This window comes from Atractosteus spatula, unplaced genomic scaffold, assembly GCF_055471065.1.
Source record: "Atractosteus spatula isolate fAtrSpa1 unplaced genomic scaffold, fAtrSpa1.hap1 Scaffold_7, whole genome shotgun sequence".
Taxonomy (NCBI): Eukaryota; Metazoa; Chordata; class Actinopteri; order Semionotiformes; family Lepisosteidae; genus Atractosteus; species Atractosteus spatula.
This window is the reverse complement of record NW_028296901.1, coordinates 251,447-268,135: the sequence shown is the minus strand read 5'-3', so window position 1 is coordinate 268,135 and position 16,689 is coordinate 251,447. Positions and strand designations below refer to the sequence as shown.

The window sequence follows — 16,689 nt, the reverse complement described above, 5'->3', positions numbered from 1 at the left end:
TTCCCGGTCCAATATCCAAACCTACCGTTGATTCTCCTTGGTCTCTCCACAGACTCGGTGTGGGCTTCTAAAAAGGCCGTAACATCATCCTCATCCACGAAAGGGTCATACATATGAACAATGACTGACCTGGTGTTATCTGTAGCCAATCCCAAAACCTCAAAGTCCTTCAGCCAATGGGTCTCCATCTTTGCCGCACACACCTCCGAAACCTTTTTATATGTTGCTTCATCTCGTAGTGACATGTCGAAATATCTTCCCGGTCGGTTTGACTGTATGCACTTAGCATCATAGGTTCCTACCTGTAAGGTCTTCATCACCACTTTTTCCACAAATTCGTCCCGTCCTGGCATCTCTCTCTCCAACTTCCAGCAAAACCGGATTGTCCATTTCACGCTTGGCCCTTTCCCCTGCGTTTCAGCAGGGCCCGTCGCCCCAGCCATCGCGAAGACGACCAGGGCCGGACACGCTGCTGCTCTTTGCTTTTCCGCTCCTGCTCCTCCGCTCCTTCCTCGGCTCTCTCCACAGAAAAAGGGTCCCGGATCTCCTCCCGGCTGTCCGCACTTCAGTCCTCAAGGTAGGTTTGGCCGCTCCGCTCTCCTCTCCGCTCCAGCCGCTCCTTCAGTCGCTCTTCCCGTCCCCGACGAAGTCTCACGAAGAGATCTTGGCCAAAAGGCCGAGAAGCGATGCCCGACGCCGGCCTTGGGCGGGCGCGCGGGCGTCCGGCTGGCGCGCAGCGGCGCAGGCCGACGCCTCTGGAGCCCGGTCCGCACGCGGCTGCCGGCCGCCCGGACTCCGCTCTCCCCCTCTCTTGCCTGCCTGCTTGCTCGCCTGCCTGCCCGCCAGTCCCGGGCGGGGGCCCTGCTCTTTGATCTCCTGTCAACGGCCCGACAACGACCGCAGCCGCGGGGGGCGCCAGCCGGCCGGCCTCCTTAGCTTAGGCCCCTCCCACCAGCAGCAGCCGTGCCGAGTGAGCTGCAAGCGAAAGCGGACCGTCGGCACCTGCGGGCAGAGGCAAGGGGCAGCGCTCTCTCGGGAGGGACGGGGACACACACACACCTGCCTGCCTGCCGAAAAAAAGAAAGAAAAGGTGTATATACTAAGTTTTTTGGAGGGAAAACGGCCGGCTGTCGAAAGGGGCCCGCCTGCAAGGACGGGGACACACACACACACACACACACACACACACACACACACACACACACACACACACACACACACACACAAGCCACGCCTGCCTCCCTGGAAAAAGGAGGAAAAAACTAAGTTTTTTGGAGGGAAAACGCACGGGAGCCGAAAAGGGGGCCGGCCTGCTTGCCGAGAGAGTCGAGGCGCGGGAAAGTGCACGGAGGGAGCACGGGAACGGGGAGGGGGAGAGAGAGAGACACAGAGACACACAGATGGACGAGAGACGAGACCGGAGAGGAAGGAGCTCCGGTCCACCTCGCTTGCTTGCTAGCTACGTCTGTCTTTTCACCGCTGAGAGAAGGTAGTGCACCGTTCCCGGAGGCGCTGCAATACCGGGCCGATGCGTGGAGAGGACGGAGCAAGCTCCTGATCCAGCTCCCTGTTCCAAAAATCCGTTTAATATGTGGTCCCCCGATGGGGGACGTATCAGATATTAAACTGATAAGAACAGATTTTTTTTATTACAAAGTACAAAAATCCATAAATCCAAACTCGGTATAACAAAAGCCCCAAATCAAACCTAATTCACAAATACACCAAACTTAAATCAACCAGTCATTAGCATAACCCCACCCTATATGCAAATCAATCACTCCCCTAATTCTAAACTATTCCCATACTCAAAACACATAAACCCCCAAAACCCATCGTTCACATCTTCAAACTTTTACATAATGCATCATACAACGTCTTGCTAATCTGTGTACGTTCCTCCCTCGTTTCCCCATCTATTCGAAACCCACCCGGAGTATCCCCTTCCTTCACAAGTTCTATACTACACCCTGGGAACTTCCGTTCCACTTCTTGCACTGTGGCCAAGCATGTCTTCGGTTTCACCTTTATCCGTTTCTGCCACTCCTGGCTTACTTCAACCGTCGTCCACTCCTCACAAATCTTGTTCTCCTTCCACGGTTGATGCCCCTCTGTGCACCCACTTTTACTTACACGCCCGCCCTTGCTCCCTCCTTTCCCAGTGCCCTCCACTATAACAGGCCTCTTCTTCCCACTTTTCCTCCCCCCCGCAGCCCCTGCAGGCCCTAAGGGTGGAAAATTCTCCTCAGTTAACTCAACTTCTGGCACCTTCACTGCAGATACAAAATCCCACGGTATACCCGGCAACGGTACTTCGATGTGCCCTGCCTTCTCCCATTCTATTCTACACTGTTTCGCATATGCTGCATGCTCCCTCTCAACATCACTATCTGTAAGATCCCAGGCATACGTTCTATCATCTTGGGCGTTACTACTTCCTCCTGTCACACATACATTTGTAACTGCCCCTCCCACCTCCTCAACTCTAGTCTCTACCACACGCCTCTCTGCTCGTTTATTGCCCGTACCAACCTCCCTCACCTCACTGCCACTAGATACCGCCCCGTCCTCGTTTATACCCATTTGTTTTCCCACCTTCTCTCTCGGACACCCCGCACTTTCTCCAACAGTCATACTTTCCACAACTTCCACCTTTGACATCTCTGCTTGTACTTCATCCGTCAACACCTCCACATGTTCACCAGTAACCCTCTCCATACTCCCACCCATCCCCTCCTTACCTACCTCCCTAACTACACTAACCTCCTGACTCCTAACACTCTCATCCCCCACGCCTTCCTTATCTTTCTTCATCCCCTCCTTTTCCTTCCCCCTCATGCCCCCCGCACACTCTCCTATAGCCATCCTAACTACATCCCCCACTTCCTGCCTCGTAACTTGTGTAACCTCCCTCACCTCCACCACTAACTCACAATTACCCCTCACCACACTCTCATCTACACCCTCCTTATCTGATGTCTTTATCACACTACCCCCTACTGGTCCATCTGCACCTAACCCTTCACGCAACTGGACCTCTTCCTCCTTACCCTCTACACCTACTCCTGCAGTTCCCATTTCATTTTTCCCCACCCTATCCACATCCTCCTCTTGCGCACTGTTTAACACCGCGTTCCCATCAGTGACCCTCTCCTTTCCTTCTAACTTATCTTGTTCAGCCCTGACCTTCGTTCTTCCCACACAGTTCCTATATATGTGACCTGACTCCCCACAAGAAAAACATCGGACCTCTTTCCTACAATCCCTCAATACATGTCCCTGTTCCTTACACCGACTACAAAACACTGTTGTACATTTTGCAGCATAATGACCCAGAACCCCGCATTTCCTACATGCGAGGGGCTGCCCTGGGTAAACCAGGTATCCCCTCTCTGTCCCGATCTCAAAAAACGCGGGGGGGTGCAACACCCCTCCCTCTTCCGTACCCCCAAACCGTAACCTCATCCAGTAGATACGTTTGCCCGTCCAAACCCCCTCAGAGTCCAATTCCCTCTCCCCCTTCCCCTGCAACAACACAAATTCATTTAAAAACCCATCAATGTCCTCTTCTGAAACAAAAGGATCAAAAACAAAAACAGTCATTTTCCGTAAACTTCCGGCAAACATAGGATTCACACGGAAAAGGCTCAACGGGGCCTTTCCCTTTCTCTCCAAAATCTTCCTCCATAACTCAAAACAGAGCTCGCTCGAAACCAAAGTTAATTCAAAAACCCCGCGATCACAATAGTCCTGCAAACATAGAATGTCCGACAGTTTCACCTCCAAAACTTCTTTCAATACAAAAGTCTTGAACTTATCTCTAGTCCAAGTCCCGGATTCTTCTCGGTCTCGCAAAGTGAAACGGATGGAGTCCTTCCGTCGCTCCTTCCTCGACCAAGGATGTCCCGCCTCCATCTCCAGCCGCAGATCCAAAGCACACTTCCAGGTCGCCAGAACACTCCACCACCGTCTCCCGTTCTCGTCCACTGGCCAGCAATTCCACTCGTCACCACCGACGTCTCGATCCTCCAAGCTCCAACCCAACGCTCAGCTCCTCCGGTCAATCCTTCTCCCGCTGCATCACTCCTTCCAGCCTTCCTTGTCCTCCCGCCGCCTTCCCGACCCTCTGACTAAGACCTCGGAATTGCGGGCTTGCCGGCTTAAACCTTGATCTTAGCCAAAAGGCCGAGAAGCGATGCCCGACGCCGGCCTTGGGCGGGCGCGCGGGCGTCCGGCTGGCGCGCAGCGGCGCAGGCCGACGCCTCTGGAGCCCGGTCCGCACGCGGCTGCCGGCCGCCCGGACTCCGCTCTCCCCCTCTCTTGCCTGCCTGCTTGCTCGCCTGCCTGCCCGCCAGTCCCGGGCGGGGGCCCTGCTCTTTGATCTCCTGTCAACGGCCCGACAACGACCGCAGCCGCGGGGGGCGCCAGCCGGCCGGCCTCCTTAGCTTAGGCCCCTCCCACCAGCAGCAGCCGTGCCGAGTGAGCTGCAAGCGAAAGCGGACCGTCGGCACCTGCGGGCAGAGGCAAGGGGCAGCGCTCTCTCGGGAGGGACGGGGACACACACACACCTGCCTGCCTGCCGAAAAAAAGAAAGAAAAGGTGTATATACTAAGTTTTTTGGAGGGAAAACGGCCGGCTGTCGAAAGGGGCCCGCCTGCAAGGACGGGGACACACACACACACACACACACACACACACACACACACACACACACACACACACACACACACACACACAAGCCACGCCTGCCTCCCTGGAAAAAGGAGGAAAAAACTAAGTTTTTTGGAGGGAAAACGCACGGGAGCCGAAAAGGGGGCCGGCCTGCTTGCCGAGAGAGTCGAGGCGCGGGAAAGTGCACGGAGGGAGCACGGGAACGGGGAGGGGGAGAGAGAGAGACACAGAGACACACAGATGGACGAGAGACGAGACCGGAGAGGAAGGAGCTCCGGTCCACCTCGCTTGCTTGCTAGCTACGTCTGTCTTTTCACCGCTGAGAGAAGGTAGTGCACCGTTCCCGGAGGCGCTGCAATACCGGGCCGATGCGTGGAGAGGACGGAGCAAGCTCCTGATCCAGCTCCCTGTTCCAAAAATCCGTTTAATATGTGGTCCCCCGATGGGGGACGTATCAGATATTAAACTGATAAGAACAGATTTTTTTTTTTTTTTTTTTTTTATTAGAAACGTATAAAACATACAAAACAGCAAAAAAGACCCATCACACAAAAAATCAACCCACATGTTACTCAAAAAACACAGAAAACAACATTCAAAAGCCCACACCTCTGAAAACCCAAGCAAAATACAATTTCCTTAACCCCGCCTCAAATGCAAATCAAAACCCACCCCCACATCTGAAAAAACAAAACATTCACCAAAACCATACCGACTTTTACTATACAAAACATAATAATCACCCCAACGAAAATAGCCCCTTCCACCTCTCCTTGGCTGCCGCAAAACCCCACCTCAGAATATCCCATTTTACCCGACATGCTATATCATATTTCACTTTATGCACGACAGCGGCTGGTGCTCCACTGACCCCATGCTCAGTGAGGTCTTTGCGTGATGCCCACAGATGATATTTTACAAAACTGATCACCAGCCATAACAAAAAATTGATCCCCCATCTCCTTGTTTTTGGGATTCCACGCAGTATAACTTGTCTGGACACCACAAAGTCTAGTTTCACCTGCGTTAAAAGGCCCCCACACTGGTCCCATACCCTCTGTGCAAACCCACAATCCCATAAAACGTGTGCGATGGACTCGGTTTCTTGGCAGTCAGTGCGTGGGCACTTGTCCTGCCTGGAGAGACCATGTCTGTGTAAAGTCTCTCGGACTGGAAGTCTGTTCCACACCACCAACCAATTGAGGTCCTTTAACTTATTCTCCAGCCCTACCGATTGCGTCTGCCTCCACACCTCTCCCGGAACTCCCACAATAGCCGGCTCCTCCTTTGCAGTAGCCAGCTGGTACAGTGCCTTGTGGTCCAGCAGTGCTGTACCTTCCTTAGCATCCGGGTGCTTTTTTAGCCATTGTACCGCATGTTTATAATACCATGGCAGCCTTTCTGCCTTGGGTGTTGTGTTTGTCCACACTACCAAATGTTTTACTGCAGAGGCAAACCACAAGTGTGCAAAGGGGACGCACAGGTGGTCCGGACTCTCCTTCAGAAGTCTGCACAGCCCCGAGATGAAAAGTGAGTCCAATTTCACCGGCAGGTCCGGCACCGCCCGACCTCCTTCCTCCACCGGCCTGTGCATGTCCACCCGCTTGATGTACTCATATCCTCCGCCCCAAACGAAGCGGAAGATGGTCCTCACCAGCTCTCTACGGAACCTGGGAGGCAGCGGGAAAACACAGGCCAGATGGATGAGCAACGGCAATATATCCACCTTCACTACCAGGACTTTTCCTACCAGTGTCAAATGCCTACTCTGCCACAAACCTAACTTCTGATTCACTTTTGAGATCTTACTCCTCCAGTTAATTGTGGCAGAGTCAGCAGTATGGAAACTGACCCCCAAGATCTTCACGGGCCCTGTCTCTAGTTTGAGACCTCCTACCACATCCTGCCTGTTCTTCCATCTGCCAAAATATTTGACGGTGCACTTGCTGAGATTAAGCAGTGCACCCGTTCCTGCAGCCATGGCGTCCGCTATCTGCAGAACCCGAGTGAGAGACCTGTCAGTGGTAAGAAACAAAGTTACATTGTCTGCGTAAGCCATCAACTTTGCCTGTGCTCCACCGCTACCCGGGACTAGTACACCCTCCACCCAAGGGTCACTCTGGATTCGTCGCAAAAAGGGCTCCAGGTATAGCACGTAGAGGAGCGGGGACAAGGGACACCCCTGCCTCACCCCACGGCTAACCACGAACCCCATCCCCAACCTTCCATTCACACATACCCTTGAGATGACCCCGTTATATAAAATCCTGAGCCATCGGATAAAAGTTCCACCAATCCCTAGTCTCTTTAAAACCTCCCAAAGGAAGGGATGACACACTCTGTCAAAGGCTTTACTTTGATCTAAGCTTACCAGAATGAGCTCCAAGCCCCTTTCCTCCACCCATTCAATGATGTCTCTCACCAACTGGAGATTCCAGGCTAGTTTCCTTCCTTCCACACTGCAGGTCTGATCCCTGCAGACCAGACCCGGCATCACCTTCCTCAGCCGCCTACTCAGCACCCTGGCCAGGATCTTATAGTCAGTGCAGAGCAATTGGATCGGCCTCCAGTTTTCCAGGTCCTCCTTGTCCCCTTTCTTAAAAATCAAAGACAGAACTCCAGTTTTCATAGTTCCCGTTAACTCCCCTGACTCTAAAATTTCGTTAAAAACTTCGAGCAGGATAGGCTGCAGTTTATCCCAAAACACCACGTAAAAGTCAATGGGCAAGCCATCAATTCCGGGAGCCGTCCCCCTCCGCATCCCTGCCATGGCTTCCCTTAGTTCCTCACCCGAAAGCTCTCCCTCCAGTTCAGGCATGCCCTCCTCTACCGTCACTATTCCCGCCAACCACTCCTCCCACAAGTCAGTGTCCACTGGTTTCCCCGAGAACAGTTCCCTGTAAAAATCCGAGGCACACCTGACCATATCTGCTGGGTCAGAGGTAACGGAACCGTCTTTTTGCTTTAGGCCCTCCACCAAAGTTCTGGCTTGCCGAGAACGCACCGAGCCGAAAAACATAGCCGAGCATTTCTCATCCTTTTCCCTCCAATTTCCCTTCGCTCTAAAGAGAAAATCGTTGGCTCGCGCCAACCACCACTCTTTCATCCGAAGCCTGATCTCCGCCGCCTTCGGTGCGTCAAAAGAGCCTCCCTGATTAAATCCCTCATAGAGGGTCTGTAACTCCTGTTGGAGCTGATCTAAATCCTCCCTCTCCTTCCGTCTCCTGTCTCGGCAATATTTGACCGATTCCTTGCATATAACTCTTTTACACATCTCCCACCAATTGACAGCGGACAGATATTTCCATCTCTGACTGCAGAGACTTTCAATCAGGTCAACTATCCTGCTTCTGAACTCAACCTCGGACAACACCTTAACATTTAGCCTCCAGTAACCTGATCTGGGGCCTGGGTCATCCGAGGTCAGACAGGCAGACAGCAACATGTGGTCAGAAAACCATACAGGAACAATATGTCCTACCGTAGACCGTCCACTTAGGGTAGTGAAGATGTAATCCAGTCTCCTGAAGATATCCTTGCCGTTGCTCCAAGTAAACTGTTTAGAGGCCGGGCCCGAGATGTTAAGGCCGTCCTGCAATTTAAAATGACTCACCAACTCTCTCAGGGCTCGCGCCCCTGCCCTATTTGTGTCACCAATATCGACATTAAAATCCCCGCCCATCACCACCGTTCTGTTGGTAAATAGGAGTGGCTCGATCTTTCTTATAAAATCTGCCTGAAGGCGCCTTTCAGCCGGTCCATACACCGCTATCAGGCGCACTTTCAGGCCGTCCCACACCCCATCCACTACCAATAAACGCCCCGGAACAACCACACAAACCTCACCCCCCACAAAATTTGACACCCCACATAAAATCCCGATGCCTGAAGAGTGCACCCCTCCAATGCTCCACCAGGACTCTCCTTTTTGCCATTCTTTCTTAAAATCCGCTACATCCTTCTGTGACCCCAAATGAACCTCCTGAACAAAACAAAAGCCGAACTGGCGACTCGCAAGGTCTTTGAAGACGCCAGTCCGCTTCGCAGGGTTCCTCAAACCCCTCACATTTACCGTACAAATAATACGACTCATGGCGGGTCATGAGAAGTTTGTACCCTAGTCTCCTCTTCCTGGCTAACCTCTGAGTTATCTGTCTCAGCTGATGTTGAATCGCTCTCCCCCTCCCCGGAGTGCTGCAAGCTCCCCTCCCCCGAGGAAGATGACTCGCTCTCGGGATCCCCGGGTACCTGCGGGTGAGCCGGCTGTTCTATCTCTTTTAAACTCCCTACCTCCATCTCACTTCCCTCACTAGCCACTACCGGCTCACCTTGACCTGGAGGAAGTGGCTCCTCGCTCACCTCCACCTCCTCTGATTCCTCAGGGGTGACTGAAACGGCAGAAAGAGTACCCCCCTCCACCTCCAATCCCTCCCCTGACCTTTCCCCCCTTGCGTTTCCCCTCCCCGCCACCTCCTCTCCTTTCTTTCCCGTCGCTCCACCCGCACCCTCCACCTTTTCGAAACCAGGCTCGAGGGATTTCCCGGATGCTACCCCCTCCCGGCTACTGTCTTCCTCCACTCCATCTGAATCGCTGCCTAAAGTCTCAATAGGCAGCCCCCGGAAACGATTTTGCAACCCCAACTTGGCGCGTCGCAAATCAGGGCCCTTCGGCCCTCTCCCTCCCTTCCTCTTTGTAGACCTACTTAAAACCGGGGACCAGCTCGGGGACTCTGGTCGGCCTTCTGGGACCATATCAGCCCAGGACCTGGACTCTGGGTGTTCGTCACCCGCTTCACCCGCCCCCTCTGCTGCTTGCCCTGGTCCACCCTTATCCCCCTCCTTAGTTGTCCCCACAGTCCCGAAAAACATAAACGGACCACCGGAGGGTCCTGGTAATTCCAGTCTCGGATCTTTCGGGGGAGCCTTCACAATGTCCGCAAAGCTCTTCTGCTTTCTGGGACACGAGCGATACACGTGACCCGCTGACCCACACAGATCACATGTCAGTACCTGTCCGCAGTTCTTCGCCTCGTGTCCCTCCGCACCGCACCTCCTGCAGAAACCTCCTGGGCAGTTCGCTGCAATGTGTCCCTGTTGCAAACACTTTTTACATGTCAGGGGCTGCCCTGGGTAGAAAAGGTAGCCCCTGTTTGACCCGATATTAAAGTAGGCAGGGGGATGCAAAACGCCCTCCTCTCCAGACGGCTGAGGTCGGAGCCTGACCAAATACCTCCTCCTCCCGGTCCAGACCCCCGCCTCGTCCACCACTTTGCTGCCGGCCCCTTGAATGTCCACAAACCTGGTTAAATACATCACAATGTCTCGCTCAGGCAACAACGTGTTAAACAGGTGGACGGTAAGCGTCCTCAGCTCCCTCGCAAAGAGAGGCTCCATCAAAAACAAAGACATCGGAAAAGAATTTTTCCCGGATTGCGCCTTCTGCCACACAGTCTCGCACAACTTGTCCGACTCCATTGTCAAATCAAAAATACCTTTCCCCGGGAAATCCTGCAAACTAGTGATATCCTTGACCTTAATCCCAAGTCCATGAAACAAAATGTCTCTTTCAAACTTGTCCCTCTTCATCCAGGTAGCCTTATCTTCCGCCGTCTTCACCACGAAGCGCACTGTGCGCCGCATCTGTCCCTCACGGGACAGAGGGTGCCCAGCCGCCAGGTCGCGGGTCCACTCACCCGCCGCCGCCGTCGTCGCCGCCGCCGCCGCCATCAGGAAGCCCCACTTCGCCCCCTGGGCTCAACCCAGGGCGACTACCCGTGGTAGCTTGGAATCCGCGGCCTCCGTCCTCCTCCGGCAGGTTGGTTCTCCTCCCTCTGGTTGGTCCTCGATCTCCCTCCTCTCCGCCGCCGTCGCCGCCGTCGTCTTCTCCGTCTTCTCCGTCGTCGTCTTCTCGTCCCCCAGCCAAGTCATCAAGCCGCGGGCCTGCCACGTACTTTCCGATCTTAGCCAGAAGGCCGAGAAGCGATGCCCGACGCCGGCCTTGGGCGGGCGCGCGGGCGTCCGGCTGGCGCGCAGCGGCGCAGGCCGACGCCTCTGGAGCCCGGTCCGCACGCGGCTGCCGGCCGCCCGGACTCCGCTCTCCCCCTCTCTTGCCTGCCTGCTTGCTCGCCTGCCTGCCCGCCAGTCCCGGGCGGGGGCCCTGCTCTTTGATCTCCTGTCAACGGCCCGACAACGACCGCAGCCGCGGGGGGCGCCAGCCGGCCGGCCTCCTTAGCTTAGGCCCCTCCCACCAGCAGCAGCCGTGCCGAGTGAGCTGCAAGCGAAAGCGGACCGTCGGCACCTGCGGGCAGAGGCAAGGGGCAGCGCTCTCTCGGGAGGGACGGGGACACACACACACCTGCCTGCCTGCCGAAAAAAAGAAAGAAAAGGTGTATATACTAAGTTTTTTGGAGGGAAAACGGCCGGCTGTCGAAAGGGGCCCGCCTGCAAGGACGGGGACACACACACACACACACACACACACACACACACACACACACACACACACACACACACACACACACAAGCCACGCCTGCCTCCCTGGAAAAAGGAGGAAAAAACTAAGTTTTTTGGAGGGAAAACGCACGGGAGCCGAAAAGGGGGCCGGCCTGCTTGCCGAGAGAGTCGAGGCGCGGGAAAGTGCACGGAGGGAGCACGGGAACGGGGAGGGGGAGAGAGAGAGACACAGAGACACACAGATGGACGAGAGACGAGACCGGAGAGGAAGGAGCTCCGGTCCACCTCGCTTGCTTGCTAGCTACGTCTGTCTTTTCACCGCTGAGAGAAGGTAGTGCACCGTTCCCGGAGGCGCTGCAATACCGGGCCGATGCGTGGAGAGGACGGAGCAAGCTCCTGATCCAGCTCCCTGTTCCAAAAATCCGTTTAATATGTGGTCCCCCGATGGGGGACGTATCAGATATTAAACTGATAAGAACAGATTTTTTTTTTTTTTTTTTTATGTTTTTATTAGAAAACGGTACAAAACACAGTGCTTAAAAGTTTATACTACCCACCACCTTTAACACCACGTGATCAAGTCCTTCCATCTTTCTCTCGCAGCGGCGAATCCCCATCGGAGGACGTCCCACCGGATCTTCCGTGAGACGTCTCTCTTCACCCTCTTCAGTATGGCTGGAACAGACCTCTCCACACCATGTCTGACCAGCTCTGTTCTTGCGTCCCACACGTGGAGCTTGGTAAGGCTGATTAAAAGCCATAGCAGGAAGGCTGCATTCCACTTCCGGGAACCGGGCACGCCCTTCATTACCACGTTCAGAGACAGGAGGGACCCCAGGCCTACCTGTGCGTAAAGGTGCTGGCTGGACTTCCACACCCTCTGCACGAACCCGCACTCCCAAAAGACATGGTTGACAGTTTCTTCCCCTGTGCAGCCGTGCCTCGGGCACTGGCTCTGTTTTGATAGCCCATGCGAGTACATGACGGCCCTGACCGCCATCCGACCCCACACGCCGAGCCAGTTCAGGTCTTTAAGTCTGTTTTCCAGGCCCTTTGGTTGGGCCTGCTGCCAGATGTCCCTGGGCACACCCAGGAGCGCTGGCCTGTCCACTGCAGTGATTGTCTGGTACATCAGCCTATGGCTCAGCGCTATTTTACTGTCCCGTACCTCTGGATGTGCCCGCAGCCACTGCACTGCGTGGCGGTAGTGCAGTGGGAGCCGCTCGGCCTTCGGGGTCGTGTTGCTCCAGACGGCCAGGTGCCTCATACTCGCCGCCAGCCAGAGGCTCACGAACCGGCCACACAGGTGGGGCGGGTTTCCGTGCAGGATGACGCACAGGTTGGCGACGAAAATGCAGTCCAACTTCACTGGGAAGTTCAGGATCCCCCTGCCTCCTTCCTCGATGGGTCTACACATTTCGGTCCGGCGGATGCGCTCATAGGAGTGGCCCCAAACAAAGGCGAAGATTGTCTTAACCAGTTCTTTCCTTCTTCTCACAGGTAGGGGGTACACCACTGCCAGGTGGAGCAGCAAGGGCAGGATCTCCACCTTCAGCACCAGCGCCTTCCCAATCCACGTGAGGGATCGATGTTGCCAAAGGCCCAGCTTCTGCCTGATCTTCCGGAACCTGGCCTCCCAGTTCAGTCCCGAGGGGTCCAAGGTGTGAAACAGGACCCCCAGGATCTTCACCGGGTCTGTTGTCTCCTTCAATCCTCCAGTGATTTCAGGCACGTACGGCCAGGTTCCAAACAGCTTCACCAGGCTCTTTGCACGGTTCAGTTGGGCGCCGGTGCCTCTGGAGTAGGCCTCCACGATCTCCAACACCCTCCCCAGGCTCCTGTCAGAGCTGAGGAAGAGTGTCACGTCGTCCGCGTAGGCCGCGATCTTAACTTCCTGCCCACCTCCACCTGGCACTTTCACTCCCGTCACTCCAGGATCCTTCCGTAAGCGGTCCAGTAGTAGCTCTAAAAAGACGACGTACAGCAGGGGCGAGAGTGGACAGCCCTGTCGCACACCACACCTTACCGATATCCTCCTCCCTACAGCACCGTTGACGCTTACCCGGGACGTGGCACCGCTGTATAGTGCCTCAATCCACCTGACAAAGGTGTCAGGCAGGCCTTTCTTCCTCAGGAGTGCCCACAGGATCTTGTGATGGACCCGGTCGAACGCCTTCGCTTGGTCTAGGCTCACCAGCATGAGCGGCAGGCCTCTGTCCTCCACCCAGGCGATGGTGTCCCGGACCAGCTGCAGGGTCCAGCTGATCTTCCGGCCTGCCACGCCACATGTCTGATCCGCCCCGACCAGCGCCGGCATCACCGTCCTCAGGCGGCCGCCCAGCACCCTGGCCAAGATCTTATAGTCCGTGCACAGGAGCTGGATCGGCCTCCAGTTTCCCAGGTCCGCCTTGTCTCCTCCCTTGTAGATCAGAGTCACGACGCCGGTCTTCATGGAGAGGCCCAGTTCACTGCTGTCCAGGGCCTCATTGAAGACCTGCACCAGGAAAGGCTCCAGTTGTTCCCAGAAAGTACGGTAGAACTCCGCTGGTAGGCCGTCGACACCGGGGACGGTGCCCTTCTTCAATCCGAACAAAGCTGTTTTTATTTCCGCCCCTGTCACCGGCCCGACCAGCGCGGCGGGGTCGTCCACCGCCTTCTCCACGCCCTCCAGGAGCCTCTCCTTGATGCTGGCGTCGATCTCCTTCTCCTGAAACAAGGCTGCGTAGAACCCTGTGGCACACTCCAGCATCCCGGGTAAGTCCGTGACTGCAGTCCCATCTTCGCGCCGTATGCTTTCAAAACAGCTGCGCTCCTGCTGTCTTCTCACGGCGCTGAAGAATTGGGGTGAGCACTGTTCTTCTCCCTCCCTCCAAACTCCCCGCAGCCTGAAGAGGTAGTCTTTTGCTCTCTGCAGCCACTTGTCCCTAAGCAGGCTCCTGACGTTTGCGATCTTCTCGCCGTTGAAGGCGCCCCCCTGGTTCAGCTGCTCATACAGTGCTTCTAGCTCTTCCTGGAGCCGGGCGCACTGGCGTTCCTCCAGACTCCGCCGGATCCAGCAGTATCGCCTGGTGACCGTCGCGAGAGTCTGTTTGCACGATTCCCACCAGTGCACCGCGGAGCTAAACAGCCCCCTCCTCTTCCCAAGGTCTTCCAGCACTGATACGATCTTCCTTCGGTATCTCGCCTCCTGTAAGACTTGTCTGTTCAGCTTCCAGTATCCAGCCTGGAAGCACGGGTCCTCAACACCGAAGGTGACCGTGAGCAGCCGATGGTCCGAGAACCAGGTGGGGGTCACTTGCCTGCTTAGCGTCGTCCACTTCACCGTAGAGAGGATATAGTCGAGGCGCCGAAAGCTCCCTCTTCCGTTGTCCCAGGTGTGGTGTGCAACGTTCCGAAACCCGTCTCGAAGGCTGAAATCCGTAATCAAGGACCTCAACAGATGAACTCCCTGGCCGTGCGGGTCTCCCAGGTCGATGTTGAAGTCGCCGCCCACAATCAGCTCTCTGTTGGTGTATAGCACGGGCTCCAGGTCTTTCAGGAAGGAGCCCTGCTGCCTTCTGTCTGCTGGGGCGTACACGTTGACCAACCTTATCTTCACTCCCCTCCAGGTTCCGTCCACCACCAGCAGACGTCCGGGAACCACTGAGCTGACTGTCTGGGCGACAAACCCTGGCGAGCCGCACAGGATACCCACGCCAGAAGAATTCACCCCTCCGACGCTCCACCACGAGGGACCCCTCCTCCACTCCCTCCGTAGGGTCCTCACGTCGTCGAGGTCCTTGAGGTGAACTTCTTGTAGGAAGATCACGTCCGGATTCCTTCGAGACAGGTAAGTAAAAACCGCCGCTCTTTTTTCCTGCTTCCTCAGACCCCTTACGTTAGCGGTTGCTACTGTAAGAGTCATGGTGGTTCTCGAGGGGGGCTGTCACTCTCCATTCCCTCCAAGCGGCTGAAATCGGGAGAGCTCGCAGTCCCTGCTGTACTCACCGAGCTGTCGTCCTCCGTGTCCATATACTGGACCGCCACGGGGCTGTCCAGGGCTTCCTGTTCCGGAGTAGGCGGTTCCGGCTGGCAGTTAAATACGGGGCTTCCTTCCTCGTTCATGTTGGGCGCCACTGAATAGACGCTCCTTGGTGTTGGTCCTGGCGCCTGCCCTGGGGGGAGAGAGTCCGAGGTGCTTTCGGCCTCCGAGTCGCTCGAGGCCGACACGCCACCCTCCTCCTCTTCCATCCCCTCAGAGTCCGCGAGGTCCCCCTGGTCTTCCTCCTGATCTTCCTCCTGACCTTTCTCCTCGGCCGTCTTCTTTTTCTTCTCCAGCGTCTCCGGCCGACGCTTCTCCCCCCGCGCCCTCTTTGTCTTCCTTTTTGTCCCTGCGCTCTGCAGGGTCACCATCCCCTCCTCCACTACAGGCGCTGGGGCTGACGCCGCAGTTCCTCTCCCCCCCTGCAGGGGGCGCCCTCGTCTCACCACCTCCGCCCAGGTTCCGGCTCCTCCGTCTGCTCCCCCGGATGTTCCCGGCTGCTCGCTGTCCGATCCCCATGATGTTCCGGGCCGCTTGCCGTCCTCGTCTGCCTGGCGCCCCTCCTCCTCCTGCTCCTTCCCCTGTTGTGTTCCCCTCTTCTTCTCCCTCTTACCTGGGGGTCTGTTGCCCGCCGGCCGGTCTTCCCCCCCGCTGTCTTCATCCGCCTGCCTCATCCACTCCGTGACCGCCTTGTCCATGTCCTTGCCCCTCCTCTGACACTGCCGGTATAAGTGCCTAGTGTCTCCACACAGGGAGCACTCCTTTACAGGACACTCCCGCGTGTGGTGGCCCTGGCGGTTGCACTTCTCGCACTTCTCTGCTTCGCACGCCCCTTCCTGGTGTCCAGAAGTCCGGCACTTCCTGCAGAATTGGGGTTGGTCCCAATAGTACAGGTACCCCCTACCTGATCCAATTGAGAAGGTCGCTGGTGGGTGGGTGAACCCGTCCTTTGTCCTGTCGTCCCGCCGCAACTCCACCTCGTACCGACGCTTCCCCGTCCACACAGTACGTGTGTCGCTGACCACGTTAGGCCCCCTCCTCACCTCCACGTATCTGCGCAGGAAGGTTGTCACGTCGGCATCTACAATGAACGGGTCAAACATATGTAGGACCACCCACCTCTTGCTGTCGCCCTTTAGTCCACCACACTCGTACTCCTGCAATCCGCCGTCCCTGATAATTTTCTCGCACTTCTCCGCTGTCCTCTTATGGATCTCTGCGCTCATAAACGTGGCGTCAATAAACTTCTGTGCCCGGTTCCCTTGCAAGCACTTGATGTCAGTAGCCTTCAGCCCCAATGCTCCGAACAGAACTTCGTCTTCAAATTCTTCCCTTCCGGGTGGCCCCGTCTCCGCTTTCCAGTGAAAGCGGATGGTCCACTTGATGCTGGGGTCCGTTCCAGCCCTCCTCGCCCCTCCAGGCTCCGCAGCCATGGTCAATGCAGCCTTTCGGCTGCAAAGCAGCCCAGTAACGAAGCCGGGATCAAAAACCAAAGTACCGACGTCCAAAAACCAAGAAACGTTGTCCAAAAAGCAATCCGGGT

General features: G+C 56.0%; 2 non-coding genes and 1 pseudogene across 2 annotated transcripts; all 3 read right to left on the bottom strand.

Annotated features, from left to right (window-relative positions):
- Positions 1–1,487: 1,487 nt before the first annotated feature.
- On the bottom strand, positions 1,488–1,670 carry LOC148805533 (U2 spliceosomal RNA). Its single transcript, XR_016090191.1, has one exon. It is a non-coding gene; the product is annotated as a U2 spliceosomal RNA (small nuclear RNA).
- Positions 1,671–4,998: 3,328 nt separating this feature from the next.
- On the bottom strand, positions 4,999–5,206 carry LOC148805532 (U2 spliceosomal RNA; annotated as a pseudogene).
- Positions 5,207–11,454: 6,248 nt separating this feature from the next.
- LOC148805531 (U2 spliceosomal RNA) lies at positions 11,455–11,649 on the bottom strand. Its single transcript, XR_016090270.1, has one exon. It is a non-coding gene; the product is annotated as a U2 spliceosomal RNA (small nuclear RNA).
- Between the last annotated feature and the right edge of the window lie 5,040 nt (positions 11,650–16,689).